Source organism: Lissotriton helveticus, chromosome 10 (genome assembly GCF_964261635.1).
Source record: "Lissotriton helveticus chromosome 10, aLisHel1.1, whole genome shotgun sequence".
NCBI classification, from domain to species: Eukaryota; Metazoa; Chordata; class Amphibia; order Caudata; family Salamandridae; genus Lissotriton; species Lissotriton helveticus.
In genome coordinates this window covers 392,569,298-392,588,889 of record NC_136071.1, presented here as the reverse complement: position 1 = coordinate 392,588,889, position 19,592 = coordinate 392,569,298, and positions in this window count along the sequence as shown.

Sequence of the window (19,592 nt, the reverse complement as noted above, 5' to 3'; positions counted from 1 at the left end):
GCAAGTGCCGTTCTTTTCAGCACACGGCGCTGGCGCTACCCCAAAGCATTAGTTGCAGTCCAAAACAAGGCAAGAATAACATCCACGGATTCCCAACAAGCAGATTGTAGACCTGCACACAAGGGCTGCACCCATGAGCAGTGGTTCTTCTGCCCTTTTTGTGTGCGACAGACACAGCTATAGATCATTCACCCTTGGGTAATCTCCGCCTCGCTGTACTTACTCCTCAAAGGCCAATCCCAGCAGCAACTGCTCAAATCTGCAATAAATGGTCAAACGCCCTGGGCTGCAGGCTGTCCAAATGGCAATGGACACTGGTGGGGTTTGAGCAAGGCGTTTCTTTTCTGTAGTTCCAGTTTCTTTTCTCTTTTGTAGGTTCCTTATTTCTTTCTGTTTTGTGCACGCTGTAGGTTCTCTTGTCTATAGGCTCTTTCCTGTAGGTTGTAGGTTTCTCCAAGCATCGCCAAAATGTTATACACAAAAGATCCTCTGTACCAGGTATATAAATAGGTTAGCTTTATTCAAGTTGAGTTGCAGTCAAGTTCTTAAGATGTAAATATAAAACCCCACCAGGAGTGACCTTCCTGTCGCTCAGCCTGCCTGCCACCAACTGCCAGTTAACACACAGGCCAAGCCCCCAACATTCCACGATGTCACCAAGCATTCTAGCAGTGACACCATGTGAGCCACAGGGAAATCCCAGCCAGGGAAAAGAGACATAGATCAAATATAACAGTTATCCTAGGGAATCATAATGTCATTAAAGTCCCTACCAATTAAGGTTATTCCATGGAGGAGTTGAAAAATCTTCATTTGCAGCTCCTACATGTTATTATGTACTAAGGTGGGAGGGACATAAAAACTAATGAAGTGATTGCTTCATCCCCGTAGATTACTCTCCACTACCAGCAAACCCCCCCATCCCCACCCCAGGGATCCAGGTCAACCTTTAAGACCATAAACAGCAGTGTTTTATGGAGGACCACCGCAGTGCCTCTAGACCTCATGGTATGCTCCGCTTGAAGGACCCTATCGATCCCATAATGGGCCAATAAATAGCAATTATTGCCAAGTAGGTGAGTTTTCTGCAGGAGCAAAGCCACAGGGTCGTCATTTGGCGAAATGGATCACCGCCCCTTTTTTAATGCGGTCATTAAAACCATTGACATTCCACGTCATCAGTATGTAGAGGGCCATTACCTACGGTAGAAGACATCACAGTTAGTGTGGCCTCAATGGGGCCTGTGTGCAGTTTGGGACAGTCCAGAATAGGACTTCATGAACATTCCGTGTGCCTGTGGTAACCCACTGCCACTGTAAATAAAATATATAAATATTCAACCCAAAACAGGAGCAACACATCAAACAATGCCCACTTACTCAGCCACACCCCAACCCACACCCCACCCCAGAAGCATCTGTCACCCACCACATCTAACAGTATCATAACTGAGGTGAAAATTCGAACATTCGCTCCCCACATGGACCCGCGGCATCTTACCACATTCAATGGAGACATAGGTGCTGAGAGAATGTAGAAAATAAAGAAGGCCCTTTCCATTGACTCCACTGACAAATCTCAGGCTGACACCTGGGCAGGGACTGTCCTTGCAAGGACACCACTCCTTGGGTGCCCGGCAGTCCGTCCTTCGGTCCCAATCCCCCAGTTCCGAGTCAGAGACCACCCCAAACCCACGCAGCCACGCCTTCTTGACTTCCTCCTGCAGCCAAAAGCCCCCCCCCCCTACCCTCCAGAGGGCCCGACTCAGGCAGGTCTCATCTTGGCACTGGATGTGGTCTCAAGGGCTGCTGTTGTGTCACCCATTACCTTGCAGGCTTTTGGTATATCAAAGAAGACAGTTTTAAATGTATGAGTAACCTGCAGGTTCATTGAGAATATCAGCATGTACTTCAAATTTAAGGAGTGAAGTTTCATCTTGATCTTACATGATGATTTCCAGGTCAGCTGCACCCGTTGCATATAGTCCGGAAAGATCATGATCTGTTGTGCATCATGGACTGGTTCACAGCCTGGTGGGCCTCTTGCGGGGCATATTAACAAGATGTGCGATAATAAAAGCACATCGCACATTTCCATATCGCCGGATTTAATCGCCGTGATAGCGCGTAATTATCAACGTGCAACACGTAGGCAAAATTAAATCCGGCGATAGTCGGCAATAGGGAACATTAGCGCATGAAAACAAGCGTTGTTTTCACGCGCTAATGTGTGCCTTGATAATATGGGGGGGTGGATTCAGCTTTATGATCCATACCCCCATGTTATCAATGCCTAACACCTGATCAAAGCAGGCGTTGGGAGACCTGCGATAAACGAGTTTATCGCAGGTCAACCTTCTACCAACGCCTGCCTTGATAATAGGGTGTTAACACCTCCAACCACATTTTACATGTGGTTGGACGTGGGAACGCCCACCCTGCATCCCATTAGCGTTATCTATCGCCCCAGCGCGGGGCGATAGATGACGTCAAGAATACGTCTCTAACTCAGGTTAGAGACGTATTGGTAATAGTGCGATAAAAAAAAATGCGTTAGCGACTTTAAAAAGTCGCTAACGCATTTATCGCGGGCTTGGTAATATGCCCCTGAGTATTTGGCAATAATCGGACGAGGCGTGCCTGTGGACTGGCTTGGTGCATAGATTGCATGCGCCCGCTAAACCAGGAAGCAGGGGGCAGGTTACAGCGCCGAGAGCGATTCTCTGCATCCTCGGCTCTTTCCTCCAGTCATCATGTCACACCCATCTGTTTAGTGACCTTGGCCTGCAACTCCCCCAACGTGTCTTCCATCACGCAGACTCACCTCTCCCCCTCCGTCACTCTGTTCGCTACCCCATTGGTCTTGCTGCAGGAGGGACCCCGACCTCACTAATTTTGGTCCCTAGTAACCCTGGGCGAAGCACTACGCTACGCTCGTGGAGTTTGCGAAGTTTATGCAACTTCGCACTACGTGAACTGCACGTAGCACAGTGCGAGCATGCGTAGTGCAGCGTAGCGTAGTGCAGCGGTCATTTTTTGCTTGTTCGCGGTCCTGAACGTCATGTTCGTGACCGCGAGCAAGCAAAATGACATCCCGGCGAGATTCTCAACGCGGGGAGGTCAGGTTTCTCATTGTGAGTGGTTGCGCATGCTCGCGACCGCTCTCAATGAGAAACTACCTGTTCGCGTTGAGAAAGCTGCCGCTCGAGTAATAATCTACTCGAGCAGCAGAAAACTGCAGCTCGCACTGTGCAAGATGCCGTTTTCAATGCTTGCATAGTGCCGGCTGCTTGTCCGCACTGTGCAATCATTGAAAACGCATCTTGCACAGTGCGAACATGCTACTACGCGGCTCGCGTAGTGCTACGTGAAGTTCGCGTAGTGCGAAGTGCACTTCGTGTAGCGCTACTTCGCGAACTACGCCCAGGGTTAGTCCCTAGCTCATATCAAGAGGCTTGAATTGCAAAACAAATGGCTCTGGAATCGTCCCCTTGTTGTAAATTATTTTGTCCACCCTAAGCGTGGAAGGGTATACTCAGATGTGAGTCCCTTGCTCATTGCACCATCAGGATTCAAGCAAGCCGGGCCGAAGACGGCTGAAATGCCAGAAACCGGTCCCCGGAAGCTTGTTTCCTTCCCAGTGTAAGAATTGGCTTTTGTAGTCTGGTCTGCCCTGTTCCCATGAAGCACTGGGCCAGGGACAGACTAATTTGCATACAGCCAGGTTCTGAAACTGGGATGGTGCAATGAGCTAAAAAACGGTGTTGGATCTAGCCCTGATCTCTTGACTGGGTGAGAGTATTCTGCTTAATTCAGAGACTCTGTCCATCACCACCCCTTGTTGTAAATTATTTTGTCCACCCTAAGCGTGGAAGGGTATACTCAGATGTGAGTCCCTTGCTCATTGCACCATCAGGATTCAAGCAAGCCGGGCCGAAGACAGCTGAAATGCCAGAAACCGGTCCCCGGAAGCTTGTTTCCTTCCCAGTGTAAGAATTGGCTTTTGTAGTCTGGTCTGCCCTGTTCCCATGAAGCACTGGGCCAGGGACAGACTAATTTGCATACAGCCAGGTTCTGAAACTGGGATGGTGCAATGAGCTAAAAAACGGTGTTGGATCTAGCCCTGATCTCTTGACTGGGTGAGAGTATTCTGCTTAATTCAGAGACTCTGTCCATCACCACCCCTTGTTGTAAATTATTTTGTCCACCCTAAGCGTGGAAGGGTATACTCAGATGTGAGTCCCTTGCTCATTGCACCATCAGGATTCAAGCAAGCCGGGCCGAAGACGGCTGAAATGCCAGAAACCGGTCCCCGGAAGCTTGTTTCCTTCCCAGTGTAAGAATTGGCTTTTGTAGTCTGGTCTGCCCTGTTCCCATGAAGCACTGGGCCAGGGACAGACTAACTTGCATACAGCCAGGTTCTGAAACTGGGATGGTGCAATGAGCTAAAAAACGGTGTTGGATCTAGCCCTGATCTCTTGACTGGGTGAGAGTATTCTGCTTAATTCAGAGACTCTGTCCATCACCACCCCTTGTTGTAAATTATTTTGTCCACCCTAAGCGTAGAAGGGTATACTCAGATGTGAGTCCCTTGCTCATTGCACCATCAGGATTCAAGCAAGCCGGGCCGAAGACGGCTGAAATGCCAGAAACCGGTCCCCGGAAGCTTGTTTCCTTCCCAGTGTAAGAATTGGCTTTTGTAGTCTGGTCTGCCCTGTTCCCATGAAGCACTGGGCCAGGGACAGACTAATTTGCATACAGCCAGGTTCTGAAACTGGGATGGTGCAATGAGCTAAAAAACGGTGTTGGATCTAGCCCTGATCTCTTGACTGGGTGAGAGTATTCTGCTTAATTCAGAGACTCTGTCCATCACCACCCCTTGTTGTAAATTATTTTGTCCACCCTAAGCGTGGAAGGGTATACTCAGATGTGAGTCCCTTGCTCATTGCACCATCAGGATTCAAGCAAGCCGGGCCGAAGACGGCTGAAATGCCAGAAACCGGTCCCCGGAAGCTTGTTTCCTTCCCAGTGTAAGAATTGGCTTTTGTAGTCTGGTCTGCCCTGTTCCCATGAAGCACTGGGTCATGGACAGACTAATTTGCATACAGCTAGGTTCTGAAACTGGGATGGTGCAATGAGCTAAAAAACGGTGTTGGATCTAGCCCTGATCTCTTGACTGGGTGAGAGTATTCTGCTTAATTCAGAGACTCTGTCCATCACCACCCCTTGTTGTAAATTATTTTGTCCACCCTAAGCGTGGAAGGGTATACTCAGATGTGAGTCCCTTGCTCATTGCACCATCAGGATTCAAGCAAGCCGGGCCGAAGACGGCTGAAATGCCAGAAACCGGTCCCCGGAAGCTTGTTTCCTTCCCAGTGTAAGAATTGGCTTTTGTAGTCTGGTCTGCCCTGTTCCCATGAAGCACTGGGCCAGGGACAGACTAATTTGCATACAGCCAGGTTCTGAAACTGGGATGGTGCAATGAGCTAAAAAACGGTGTTGGATCTAGTCCTGATCTCTTGACTGGGTGAGAGTATTCTGCTTAATTCAGAGACTCTGTCCATCACCACCCCTTGTTGTAAATTATTTTGTCCACCCTAAGCGTGGAAGGGTATACTCAGATGTGAGTCCCTTGCTCATTGCACCATCAGGATTCAAGCAAGCCGGGCCGAAGACGGCTGAAATGCCAGAAACCGGTCCCCGGAAGCTTGTTTCCTTCCCAGTGTAAGAATTGGCTTTTGTAGTCTGGTCTGCCCTGTTCCCATGAAGCACTGGGCCAGGGACAGACTAATTTGCATACAGCCAGGTTCTGAAACTGGGATGGTGCAATGAGCTAAAAAACGGTGTTGGATCTAGCCCTGATCTCTTGACTGGGTGAGAGTATTCTGCTTAATTCAGAGACTCTGTCCATCACCACCCCTTGTTGTAAATTATTTTGTCCACCCTAAGCGTGGAAGGGTATACTCAGATGTGAGTCCCTTGCTCATTGCACCATCAGGATTCAAGCAAGCCGGGCCGAAGACGGCTGAAATGCCAGAAACCGGTCCCCGGAAGCTTGTTTCCTTCCCAGTGTAAGAATTGGCTTTTGTAGTCTGGTCTGCCCTGTTCCCATGAAGCACTGGGTCATGGACAGACTAATTTGCATACAGCTAGGTTCTGAAACTGGGATGGTGCAATGAGCTAAAAAACGGTGTTGGATCTAGCCCTGATCTCTTGACTGGGTGAGAGTATTCTGCTTAATTCAGAGACTCTGTCCATCACCACCCCTTGTTGTAAATTATTTTGTCCACCCTAAGCGTGGAAGGGTATACTCAGATGTGAGTCCCTTGCTCATTGCACCATCAGGATTCAAGCAAGCCGGGCCGAAGACGGCTGAAATGCCAGAAACCGGTCCCCGGAAGCTTGTTTCCTTCCCAGTGTAAGAATTGGCTTTTGTAGTCTGGTCTGCCCTGTTCCCATGAAGCACTGGGCCAGGGACAGACTAATTTGCATACAGCCAGGTTCTGAAACTGGGATGGTGCAATGAGCTAAAAAACGGTGTTGGATCTAGTCCTGATCTCTTGACTGGGTGAGAGTATTCTGCTTAATTCAGAGACTCTGTCCATCACCACCCCTTGTTGTAAATTATTTTGTCCACCCTAAGCGTGGAAGGGTATACTCAGATGTGAGTCCCTTGCTCATTGCACCATCAGGATTCAAGCAAGCCGGGCCGAAGACGGCTGAAATGCCAGAAACCGGTCCCCGGAAGCTTGTTTCCTTCCCAGTGTAAGAATTGGCTTTTGTAGTCTGGTCTGCCCTGTTCCCATGAAGCACTGGGCCAGGGACAGACTAATTTGCATACAGCCAGGTTCTGAAACTGGGATGGTGCAATGAGCTAAAAAACGGTGTTGGATCTAGCCCTGATCTCTTGACTGGGTGAGAGTATTCTGCTTAATTCAGAGACTCTGTCCATCACCACCCCTTGTTGTAAATTATTTTGTCCACCCTAAGCGTGGAAGGGTATACTCAGATGTGAGTCCCTTGCTCATTGCACCATCAGGATTCAAGCAAGCCGGGCCGAAGACGGCTGAAATGCCGGAAACCGGTCCCCGGAAGCTTGTTTCCTTCCCAGTGTAAGAATTGGCTTTTGTAGTCTGGTCTGCCCTGTTCCCATGAAGCACTGGGCCAGGGACAGACTAATTTGCATACAGCCAGGTTCTGAAACTGGGATGGTGCAATGAGCTAAAAAACGGTGTTGGATCTAGCCCTGATCTCTTGACTGGGTGAGAGTATTCTGCTTAATTCAGAGACTCTGTCCATCACCACCCCTTGTTGTAAATTATTTTGTCCACCCTAAGCGTGGAAGGGTATACTCAGATGTGAGTCCCTTGCTCATTGCACCATCAGGATTCAAGCAAGCCGGGCCGAAGACGGCTGAAATGCCAGAAACCGGTCCCCGGAAGCTTGTTTCCTTCCCAGTGTAAGAATTGGCTTTTGTAGTCTGGTCTGCCCTGTTCCCATGAAGCACTGGGCCAGGGACAGACTAATTTGCATACAGCCAGGTTCTGAAACTGGGATGGTGCAATGAGCTAAAAAACGGTGTTGGATCTAGCCCTGATCTCTTGACTGGGTGAGAGTATTCTGCTTAATTCAGAGACTCTGTCCATCACCACCCCTTGTTGTAAATTATTTTGTCCACCCTAAGCGTGGAAGGGTATACTCAGATGTGAGTCCCTTGCTCATTGCACCATCAGGATTCAAGCAAGCCGGGCCGAAGACGGCTGAAATGCCAGAAACCGGTCCCCGGAAGCTTGTTTCCTTCCCAGTGTAAGAATTGGCTTTTGTAGTCTGGTCTGCCCTGTTCCCATGAAGCACTGGGCCAGGGACAGACTAATTTGCATACAGCCAGGTTCTGAAACTGGGATGGTGCAATGAGCTAAAAAACGGTGTTGGGTCTAGCCCTGATCTCTTGACTGGGTGAGAGTATTCTGCTTAATTCAGAGACTCTGTCCATCACCACCCCTTGTTGTAAATTATTTTGTCCACCCTAAGCGTGGAAGGGTATACTCAGATGTGAGTCCCTTGCTCATTGCACCATCAGGATTCAAGCAAGCCGGGCCGAAGACGGCTGAAATGCCAGAAACCGGTCCCCGGAAGCTTGTTTCCTTCCCAGTGTAAGAATTGGCTTTTGTAGTCTGGTCTGCCCTGTTCCCATGAAGCACTGGGCCAGGGACAGACTAATTTGCATACAGCCAGGTTCTGAAACTGGGATGGTGCAATGAGCTAAAAAACGGTGTTGGATCTAGCCCTGATCTCTTGACTGGGTGAGAGTATTCTGCTTAATTCAGAGACTCTGTCCATCACCACCCCTTGTTGTAAATTATTTTGTCCACCCTAAGCGTGGAAGGGTATACTCAGATGTGAGTCCCTTGCTCATTGCACCATCAGGATTCAAGCAAGCTGGGCCGAAGACGGCTGAAATGCCAGAAACCGGTCCCCGGAAGCTTGTTTCCTTCCCAGTGTAAGAATTGGCTTTTGTAGTCTGGTCTGCCCTGTTCCCATGAAGCACTGGGCCAGGGACAGACTAATTTGCATACAGCCAGGTTCTGAAACTGGGATGGTGCAATGAGCTAAAAAACGGTGTTGGATCTAGCCCTGATTTCTTGACTGGGTGAGAGTATTCTGCTTAATTCAGAGACTCTGTCCATCACCACCCCTTGTTGTAAATTATTTTGTCCACCCTAAGCGTGGAAGGGTATACTCAGATGTGAGTCCCTTGCTCATTGCACCATCAGGATTCAAGCAAGCCGGGCCGAAGACGGCTGAAATGCCAGAAACCGGTCCCCGGAAGCTTGTTTCCTTCCCAGTGTAAGAATTGGCTTTTGTAGTCTGGTCTGCCCTGTTCCCATGAAGCACTGGGCCAGGGACAGACTAATTTGCATACAGCCAGGTTCTGAAACTGGGATGGTGCAATGAGCTAAAAAACGGTGTTGGATCTAGCCCTGATCTCTTGACTGGGTGAGAGTATTCTGCTTAATTCAGAGACTCTGTCCATCACCACCCCTTGTTGTAAATTATTTTGTCCACCCTAAGCATGGAAGGGTATACTCAGATGTGAGTCCCTTGCTCATTGCACCATCAGGATTCAAGCAAGCCGGGCCGAAGACAGCTGAAATGCCAGAAACCGGTCCCCGGAAGCTTGTTTCCTTCCCAGTGTAAGAATTGGCTTTTGTAGTCTGGTCTGCCCTGTTCCCATGAAGCACTGGGCCAGGGACAGACTAATTTGCATACAGCCAGGTTCTGAAACTGGGATGGTGCAATGAGCTAAAAAACGGTGTTGGATCTAGCCCTGATCTCTTGACTGGGTGAGAGTATTCTGCTTAATTCAGAGACTCTGTCCATCACCACCCCTTGTTGTAAATTATTTTGTCCACCCTAAGCGTGGAAGGGTATACTCAGATGTGAGTCCCTTGCTCATTGCACCATCAGGATTCAAGCAAGCCGGGCCGAAGACGGCTGAAATGCCAGAAACCGGTCCCCGGAAGCTTGTTTCCTTCCCAGTGTAAGAATTGGCTTTTGTAGTCTGGTCTGCCCTGTTCCCATGAAGCACTGGGCCAGGGACAGACTAATTTGCATACAGCCAGGTTCTGAAACTGGGATGGTGCAATGAGCTAAAAAACGGTGTTGGATCTAGCCCTGATCTCTTGACTGGGTGAGAGTATTCTGCTTAATTCAGAGACTCTGTCCATCACCACCCCTTGTTGTAAATTATTTTGTCCACCCTAAGCGTAGAAGGGTATACTCAGATGTGAGTCCCTTGCTCATTGCACCATCAGGATTCAAGCAAGCCGGGCCGAAGACGGCTGAAATGCCAGAAACCGGTCCCCGGAAGCTTGTTTCCTTCCCAGTGTAAGAATTGGCTTTTGTAGTCTGGTCTGCCCTGTTCCCATGAAGCACTGGGCCAGGGACAGACTAATTTGCATACAGCCAGGTTCTGAAACTGGGATGGTGCAATGAGCTAAAAAACGGTGTTGGATCTAGCCCTGATCTCTTGACTGGGTGAGAGTATTCTGCTTAATTCAGAGACTCTGTCCATCACCACCCCTTGTTGTAAATTATTTTGTCCACCCTAAGCGTGGAAGGGTATACTCAGATGTGAGTCCCTTGCTCATTGCACCATCAGGATTCAAGCAAGCCGGGCCGAAGACGGCTGAAATGCCAGAAACCGGTCCCCGGAAGCTTGTTTCCTTCCCAGTGTAAGAATTGGCTTTTGTAGTCTGGTCTGCGCTGTTCCCATGAAGCACTGGGCCAGGGACAGACTAATTTGCATACAGCCAGGTTCTGAAACTGGGATGGTGCAATGAGCTAAAAAACGGTGTTGGATCTAGCCCTGATCTCTTGACTGGGTGAGAGTATTCTGCTTAATTCAGAGACTCTGTCCATCACCACCCCTTGTTGTAAATTATTTTGTCCACCCTAAGCGTGGAAGGGTATACTCAGATGTGAGTCCCTTGCTCATTGCACCATCAGGATTCAAGCAAGCCGGGCCGAAGACGGCTGAAATGCCAGAAACCGGTCCCCGGAAGCTTGTTTCCTTCCCAGTGTAAGAATTGGCTTTTGTAGTCTGGTCTGCCCTGTTCCCATGAAGCACTGGGCTAGGGACAGACTAATTTGCATACAGCCAGGTTCTGAAACTGGGATGGTGCAATGAGCTAAAAAACGGTGTTGGATCTAGCCCTGATCTCTTGACTGGGTGAGAGTATTCTGCTTAATTCAGAGACTCTGTCCATCACCACCCCTTGTTGTAAATTATTTTGTCCACCCTAAGCGTGGAAGGGTATACTCAGATGTGAGTCCCTTGCTCATTGCACCATCAGGATTCAAGCAAGCCGGGCCGAAGACGGCTGAAATGCCAGAAACCGGTCCCCGGAAGCTTGTTTCCTTCCCAGTGTAAGAATTGGCTTTTGTAGTCTGGTCTGCCCTGTTCCCATGAAGCACTGGGCCAGGGACAGACTAATTTGCATACAGCCAGGTTCTGAAACTTGGATGGTGCAATGAGCTAAAAAACGGTGTTGGATCTAGCCCTGATCTCTTGACTGGGTGAGAGTATTCTGCTTAATTCAGAGACTCTGTCCATCACCACCCCTTGTTGTAAATTATTTTGTCCACCCTAAGCGTGGAAGGGTATACTCAGATGTGAGTCCCTTGCTCATTGCACCATCAGGATTCAAGCAAGCCGGGCCGAAGACGGCTGAAATGCCGGAAACCGGTCCCCGGAAGCTTGTTTCCTTCCCAGTGTAAGAATTGGCTTTTGTAGTCTGGTCTGCCCTGTTCCCATGAAGCACTGGGCCAGGGACAGACTAATTTGCATACAGCCAGGTTCTGAAACTGGGATGGTGCAATGAGCTAAAAAACGGTGTTGGATCTAGCCCTGATCTCTTGACTGGGTGAGAGTATTCTGCTTAATTCAGAGACTCTGTCCATCACCACCCCTTGTTGTAAATTATTTTGTCCACCCTAAGCGTGGAAGGGTATACTCAGATGTGAGTCCCTTGCTCATTGCACCATCAGGATTCAAGCAAGCCGGGCCGAAGACGGCTGAAATGCCAGAAACCGGTCCCCGGAAGCTTGTTTCCTTCCCAGTGTAAGAATTGGCTTTTGTAGTCTGGTCTGCCCTGTTCCCATGAAGCACTGGGCCAGGGACAGACTAATTTGCATACAGCCAGGTTCTGAAACTGGGATGGTGCAATGAGCTAAAAAACGGTGTTGGATCTAGCCCTGATCTCTTGACTGGGTGAGAGTATTCTGCTTAATTCAGAGACTCTGTCCATCACCACCCCTTGTTGTAAATTATTTTGTCCACCCTAAGCGTGGAAGGGTATACTCAGATGTGAGTCCCTTGCTCATTGCACCATCAGGATTCAAGCAAGCCGGGCCGAAGACGGCTGAAATGCCAGAACCGGTCCCCGGAAGCTTGTTTCCTTCCCAGTGTAAGAATTGGCTTTTGTAGTCTGGTCTGCCCTGTTCCCATGAAGCACTGGGCCAGGGACAGACTAATTTGCATACAGCCAGGTTCTGAAACTGGGATGGTGCAATGAGCTAAAAAACGGTGTTGGGTCTAGCCCTGATCTCTTGACTGGGTGAGAGTATTCTGCTTAATTCAGAGACTCTGTCCATCACCACCCCTTGTTGTAAATTATTTTGTCCACCCTAAGCGTGGAAGGGTATACTCAGATGTGAGTCCCTTGCTCATTGCACCATCAGGATTCAAGCAAGCCGGGCCGAAGACGGCTGAAATGCCAGAAACCGGTCCCCGGAAGCTTGTTTCCTTCCCAGTGTAAGAATTGGCTTTTGTAGTCTGGTCTGCCCTGTTCCCATGAAGCACTGGGCCAGGGACAGACTAATTTGCATACAGCCAGGTTCTGAAACTGGGATGGTGCAATGAGCTAAAAAACGGTGTTGGATCTAGCCCTGATCTCTTGACTGGGTGAGAGTATTCTGCTTAATTCAGAGACTCTGTCCATCACCACCCCTTGTTGTAAATTATTTTGTCCACCCTAAGCGTGGAAGGGTATACTCAGATGTGAGTCCCTTGCTCATTGCACCATCAGGATTCAAGCAAGCTGGGCCGAAGACGGCTGAAATGCCAGAAACCGGTCCCCGGAAGCTTGTTTCCTTCCCAGTGTAAGAATTGGCTTTTGTAGTCTGGTCTGCCCTGTTCCCATGAAGCACTGGGCCAGGGACAGACTAATTTGCATACAGCCAGGTTCTGAAACTGGGATGGTGCAATGAGCTAAAAAACGGTGTTGGATCTAGCCCTGATCTCTTGACTGGGTGAGAGTATTCTGCTTAATTCAGAGACTCTGTCCATCACCACCCCTTGTTGTAAATTATTTTGTCCACCCTAAGCGTGGAAGGGTATACTCAGATGTGAGTCCCTTGCTCATTGCACCATCAGGATTCAAGCAAGCCGGGCCGAAGACGGCTGAAATGCCAGAACCGGTCCCCGGAAGCTTGTTTCCTTCCCAGTGTAAGAATTGGCTTTTGTAGTCTGGTCTGCCCTGTTCCCATGAAGCACTGGGCCAGGGACAGACTAATTTGCATACAGCCAGGTTCTGAAACTGGGATGGTGCAATGAGCTAAAAAACGGTGTTGGGTCTAGCCCTGATCTCTTGACTGGGTGAGAGTATTCTGCTTAATTCAGAGACTCTGTCCATCACCACCCCTTGTTGTAAATTATTTTGTCCACCCTAAGCGTGGAAGGGTATACTCAGATGTGAGTCCCTTGCTCATTGCACCATCAGGATTCAAGCAAGCCGGGCCGAAGACGGCTGAAATGCCAGAAACCGGTCCCCGGAAGCTTGTTTCCTTCCCAGTGTAAGAATTGGCTTTTGTAGTCTGGTCTGCCCTGTTCCCATGAAGCACTGGGCCAGGGACAGACTAATTTGCATACAGCCAGGTTCTGAAACTGGGATGGTGCAATGAGCTAAAAAACGGTGTTGGATCTAGCCCTGATCTCTTGACTGGGTGAGAGTATTCTGCTTAATTCAGAGACTCTGTCCATCACCACCCCTTGTTGTAAATTATTTTGTCCACCCTAAGCGTGGAAGGGTATACTCAGATGTGAGTCCCTTGCTCATTGCACCATCAGGATTCAAGCAAGCTGGGCCGAAGACGGCTGAAATGCCAGAAACCGGTCCCCGGAAGCTTGTTTCCTTCCCAGTGTAAGAATTGGCTTTTGTAGTCTGGTCTGCCCTGTTCCCATGAAGCACTGGGCCAGGGACAGACTAATTTGCATACAGCCAGGTTCTGAAACTGGGATGGTGCAATGAGCTAAAAAACGGTGTTGGATCTAGCCCTGATTTCTTGACTGGGTGAGAGTATTCTGCTTAATTCAGAGACTCTGTCCATCACCACCCCTTGTTGTAAATTATTTTGTCCACCCTAAGCGTGGAAGGGTATACTCAGATGTGAGTCCCTTGCTCATTGCACCATCAGGATTCAAGCAAGCCGGGCCGAAGACGGCTGAAATGCCAGAAACCGGTCCCCGGAAGCTTGTTTCCTTCCCAGTGTAAGAATTGGCTTTTGTAGTCTGGTCTGCCCTGTTCCCATGAAGCACTGGGCCAGGGACAGACTAATTTGCATACAGCCAGGTTCTGAAACTGGGATGGTGCAATGAGCTAAAAAACGGTGTTGGATCTAGCCCTGATCTCTTGACTGGGTGAGAGTATTCTGCTTAATTCAGAGACTCTGTCCATCACCACCCCTTGTTGTAAATTATTTTGTCCACCCTAAGCGTGGAAGGGTATACTCAGATGTGAGTCCCTTGCTCATTGCACCATCAGGATTCAAGCAAGCCGGGCCGAAGACGGCTGAAATGCCAGAAACCGGTCCCCGGAAGCTTGTTTCCTTCCCAGTGTAAGAATTGGCTTTTGTAGTCTGGTCTGCCCTGTTCCCATGAAGCACTGGGCCAGGGACAGACTAATTTGCATACAGCCAGGTTCTGAAACTGGGATGGTGCAATGAGCTAAAAAACGGTGTTGGGTCTAGCCCTGATCTCTTGACTGGGTGAGAGTATTCTGCTTAATTCAGAGACTCTGTCCATCACCACCCCTTGTTGTAAATTATTTTGTCCACCCTAAGCGTGGAAGGGTATACTCAGATGTGAGTCCCTTGCTCATTGCACCATCAGGATTCAAGCAAGCCGGGCCGAAGACGGCTGAAATGCCAGAAACCGGTCCCCGGAAGCTTGTTTCCTTCCCAGTGTAAGAATTGGCTTTTGTAGTCTGGTCTGCCCTGTTCCCATGAAGCACTGGGCCAGGGACAGACTAATTTGCATACAGCCAGGTTCTGAAACTGGGATGGTGCAATGAGCTAAAAAACGGTGTTGGATCTAGCCCTGATCTCTTGACTGGGTGAGAGTATTCTGCTAAATTCAGAGACTCTGTCCATCACCACCCCTTGTTGTAAATTATTTTGTCCACCCTAAGCGTGGAAGGGTATACTCAGATGTGAGTCCCTTGCTCATTGCACCATCAGGATTCAAGCAAGCCGGGCCGAAGACGGCTGAAATGCCAGAAACCGGTCCCCGGAAGCTTGTTTCCTTCCCAGTGTAAGAATTGGCTTTTGTAGTCTGGTCTGCCCTGTTCCCATGAAGCACTGGGCCAGGGACAGACTAATTTGCATACAGCCAGGCTCTGAAACTGGGATGGTGCAATGAGCTAAAAAACGGTATTGGATCTAGTCCTGATCTCTTGACTGGGTGAGAGTATTCTGCTTAATTCAGAGACTCTGTCCATCACCACCCCTTGTTGTAAATTATTTTGTCCACCCTAAGCGTGGAAGGGTATACTCAGATGTGAGTCCCTTGCTCATTGCACCATCAGGATTCAAGCAAGCTGGGCCGAAGACGGCTGAAATGCCAGAAACCGGTCCGCAGAAGCTTGTTTCCTTCCCAGTGTAAGAATTGGCTTTTGTAGTCTGGTCTGCCCTGTTCCCATGAAGCACTGGGCCAGGGACAGACTAATTTGCATACAGCCAGGTTCTGAAACTGGGATGGTGCAATGAGCTAAAAAACGGTGTTGGATCTAGCCCTGATTTCTTGACTGGGTGAGAGTATTCTGCTTAATTCAGAGACTCTGTCCATCACCACCCCTTGTTGTAAATTATTTTGTCCACCCTAAGCGTGGAAGGGTATACTCAGATGTGAGTCCCTTGCTCATTGCACCATCAGGATTCAAGCAAGCCGGGCCGAAGACGGCTGAAATGCCAGAAACCGGTCCCCGGAAGCTTGTTTCCTTCCCAGTGTAAGAATTGGCTTTTGTAGTCTGGTCTGCCCTGTTCCCATGAAGCACTGGGCCAGGGACAGACTAATTTGCATACAGCCAGGTTCTGAAACTGGGATGGTGCAATGAGCTAAAAAACGGTGTTGGATCTAGCCCTGATCTCTTGACTGGGTGAGAGTATTCTGCTTAATTCAGAGACTCTGTCCATCACCACCCCTTGTTGTAAATTATTTTGTCCACCCTAAGCGTGGAAGGGTATACTCAGATGTGAGTCCCTTGCTCATTGCACCATCAGGATTCAAGCAAGCCGGGCCGAAGACGGCTGAAATGCCAGAAACCGGTCCCCGGAAGCTTGTTTCCTTCCCAGTGTAAGGATTGGCTTTTGTAGTCTGGTCTGCCCTGTTCCCATGAAGCACTGGGCCAGGGACAGACTAATTTGCATACAGCCAGGTTCTGAAACTGGGATGGTGCAATGAGCTAAAAAACGGTATTGGATCTAGTCCTGATCTCTTGACTGGGTGAGAGTATTCTGCTTAATTCAGAGACTCTGTCCATCACCACCCCTTGTTGTAAATTATTTTGTCCACCCTAAGCGTGGAAGGGTATACTCAGATGTGAGTCCCTTGCTCATTGCACCATCAGGATTCAAGCAAGCCGGGCCGAAGACGGCTGAAATGCCGGAAACCGGTCCCCGGAAGCTTGTTTCCTTCCCAGTGTAAGAATTGGCTTTTGTAGTCTGGTCTGCCCTGTTCCCATGAAGCACTGGGCCAGGGACAGACTAATTTGCATACAGCCAGGTTCTGAAACTGGGATGGTGCAATGAGCTAAAAAACGGTGTTGGATCTAGCCCTGATCTCTTGACTGGGTGAGAGTATTCTGCTTAATTCAGAGACTCTGTCCATCACCACCCCTTGTTGTAAATTATTTTGTCCACCCTAAGCGTGGAAGGGTATACTCAGATGTGAGTCCCTTGCTCATTGCACCATCAGGATTCAAGCAAGCCGGGCCGAAGACGGCTGAAATGCCAGAAACCGGTCCCCGGAAGCTTGTTTCCTTCCCAGTGTAAGAATTGGCTTTTGTAGTCTGGTCTGCCCTGTTCCCATGAAGCACTGGGCCAGGGACAGACTAATTTGCATACAGCCAGGTTCTGAAACTGGGATGGTGCAATGAGCTAAAAAACGGTGTTGGATCTAGCCCTGATCTCTTGACTGGGTGAGAGTATTCTGCTTAATTCAGAGACTCTGTCCATCACCACCCCTTGTTGTAAATTATTTTGTCCACCCTAAGCGTGGAAGGGTATACTCAGATGTGAGTCCCTTGCTCATTGCACCATCAGGATTCAAGCAAGCTGGGCCGAAGACGGCTGAAATGCCAGAAACCGGTCCCCGGAAGCTTGTTTCCTTGCCAGTGTAAGAATTGGCTTTTGTAGTCTGGTCTGCCCTGTTCCCATGAAGCACTGGGCCAGGGACAGACTAATTTGCATACAGCCAGGTTCTGAAACTGGGATGGTGCAATGAGCTAAAAAACGGTGTTGGATCTAGCCCTGATTTCTTGACTGGGTGAGAGTATTCTGCTTAATTCAGAGACTCTGTCCATCACCACCCCTTGTTGTAAATTATTTTGTCCACCCTAAGCGTGGAAGGGTATACTCAGATGTGAGTCCCTTGCTCATTGCACCATCAGGATTCAAGCAAGCCGGGCCGAAGACGGCTGAAATGCCAGAAACCGGTCCCCGGAAGCTTGTTTCCTTCCCAGTGTAAGAATTGGCTTTTGTAGTCTGGTCTGCCCTGTTCCCATGAAGCACTGGGCCAGGGACAGACTAATTTGCATACAGCCAGGTTCTGAAACTGGGATGGTGCAATGAGCTAAAAAACGGTGTTGGATCTAGCCCTGATCTCTTGACTGGGTGAGAGTATTCTGCTTAATTCAGAGACTCTGTCCATCACCACCCCTTGTTGTAAATTATTTTGTCCACCCTAAGCGTGGAAGGGTATACTCAGATGTGAGTCCCTTGCTCATTGCACCATCAGGATTCAAGCAAGCCGGGCCGAAGACGGCTGAAATGCCAGAAACCGGTCCCCGGAAGCTTGTTTCCTTCCCAGTGTAAGAATTGGCTTTTGTAGTCTGGTCTGCCCTGTTCCCATGAAGCACTGGGCCAGGGACAGACTAATTTGCATACAGCCAGGTTCTGAAACTGGGATGGTGCAATGAGCTAAAAAACGGTATTGGATCTAGTCCTGATCTCTTGACTGGGTGAGAGTATTCTGCTTAATTCAGAGACTCTGTCCATCACCACCCCTTGTTGTAAATTATTTTGTCCACCCTAAGCGTGGAAGGGTATACTCAGATGTGAGTCCCTTGCTCATTGCACCATCAGGATTCAAGCAAGCCGGGCCGAAGACGGCTGAAATGCCAGAAACCGGTCCCCGGAAGCTTGTTTCCTTCCCAGTGTAAGAATTGGCTTTTGTAGTCTGGTCTGCCCTGTTCCCATGAAGCACTGGGCCAGGGACAGACTAATTTGCATACAGCCAGGTTCTGAAACTGGGATGGTGCAATGAGCTAAAAAACGGTGTTGGATCTAGCCCTGATCTCTTGACTGGGTGAGAGTATTCTGCTTAATTCAGAGACTCTGTCCATCACCACCCCTTGTTGTAAATTATTTTGTCCACCCTAAGCGTGGAAGGGTATACTCAGATGTGAGTCCCTTGCTCATTGCACCATCAGGATTCAAGCAAGCCGGGCCGAAGACGGCTGAAATGCCAGAAACCGGTCCCCGGAAGCTTGTTTCCTTCCCAGTGTAAGAATTGGCTTTTGTAGTCTGGTCTGCGCTGTTCCCATGAAGCACTGGGCCAGGGACAGACTAATTTGCATACAGCCAGGTTCTGAAACTGGGATGGTGCAATGAGCTAAAAAACGGTGTTGGATCTAGCCCTGATCTCTTGACTGGGTGAGAGTATTCTGCTTAATTCAGAGACTCTGTCCATCACCACCCCTTGTTGTAAATTATTTTGTCCACCCTAAGCGTGGAAGGGTATACTCAGATGTGAGTCCCTTGCTCATTGCACCATCAGGATTTAAGCAAGCCGGGCCGAAGACGGCTGAAATGCCAGAAACCGGTCCCCGGAAGCTTGTTTCCTTCCCAGTGTAAGAATTGGCTTTTGTAGTCTGGTCTGCCCTGTTCCCATGAAGCACTGGGCCAGGGACAGACTAATTTGCATACAGCCAGGTTCTGAAACTGGGATGGTGCAATGAGCTAAAAAACGGTGTTGGATCTAGCCCTGATCTCTTGACTGGGTGAGAGTATTCTGCTTAATTCAGAGACTCTGTCCATCACCACCCCTTGTTGTAAATTATTTTGTCCACCCTAAGCGTGGAAGGGTATACTCAGATGTGAGTCCCTTGCTCATTGCACCATCAGGATTCAAGCAAGCCGGGCCGAAGACGGCTGAAATGCCAGAAACCGGTCCCCGGAAGCTTGTTTCCTTCCCAGTGTAAGAATTGGCTTTTGTAGTCTGGTCTGCCCTGTTCCCATGAAGCACTGGGCCAGGGACAGACTAATTTGCATACAGCCAGGTTCTGAAACTTGGATGGTGCAATGAGCTAAAAAACGGTGTTGGATCTAGCCCTGATCTCTTGACTGGGTGAGAGTATTCTGCTTAATTCAGAGACTCTGTCCATCACCACCCCTTGTTGTAAATTATTTTGTCCACCCTAAGCGTGGAAGGGTATACTCAGATGTGAGTCCCTTGCTCATTGCACCATCAGGATTCAAGCAAGCCGGGCCGAAGACGGCTGAAATGCCGGAAACCGGTCCCCGGAAGCTTGTTT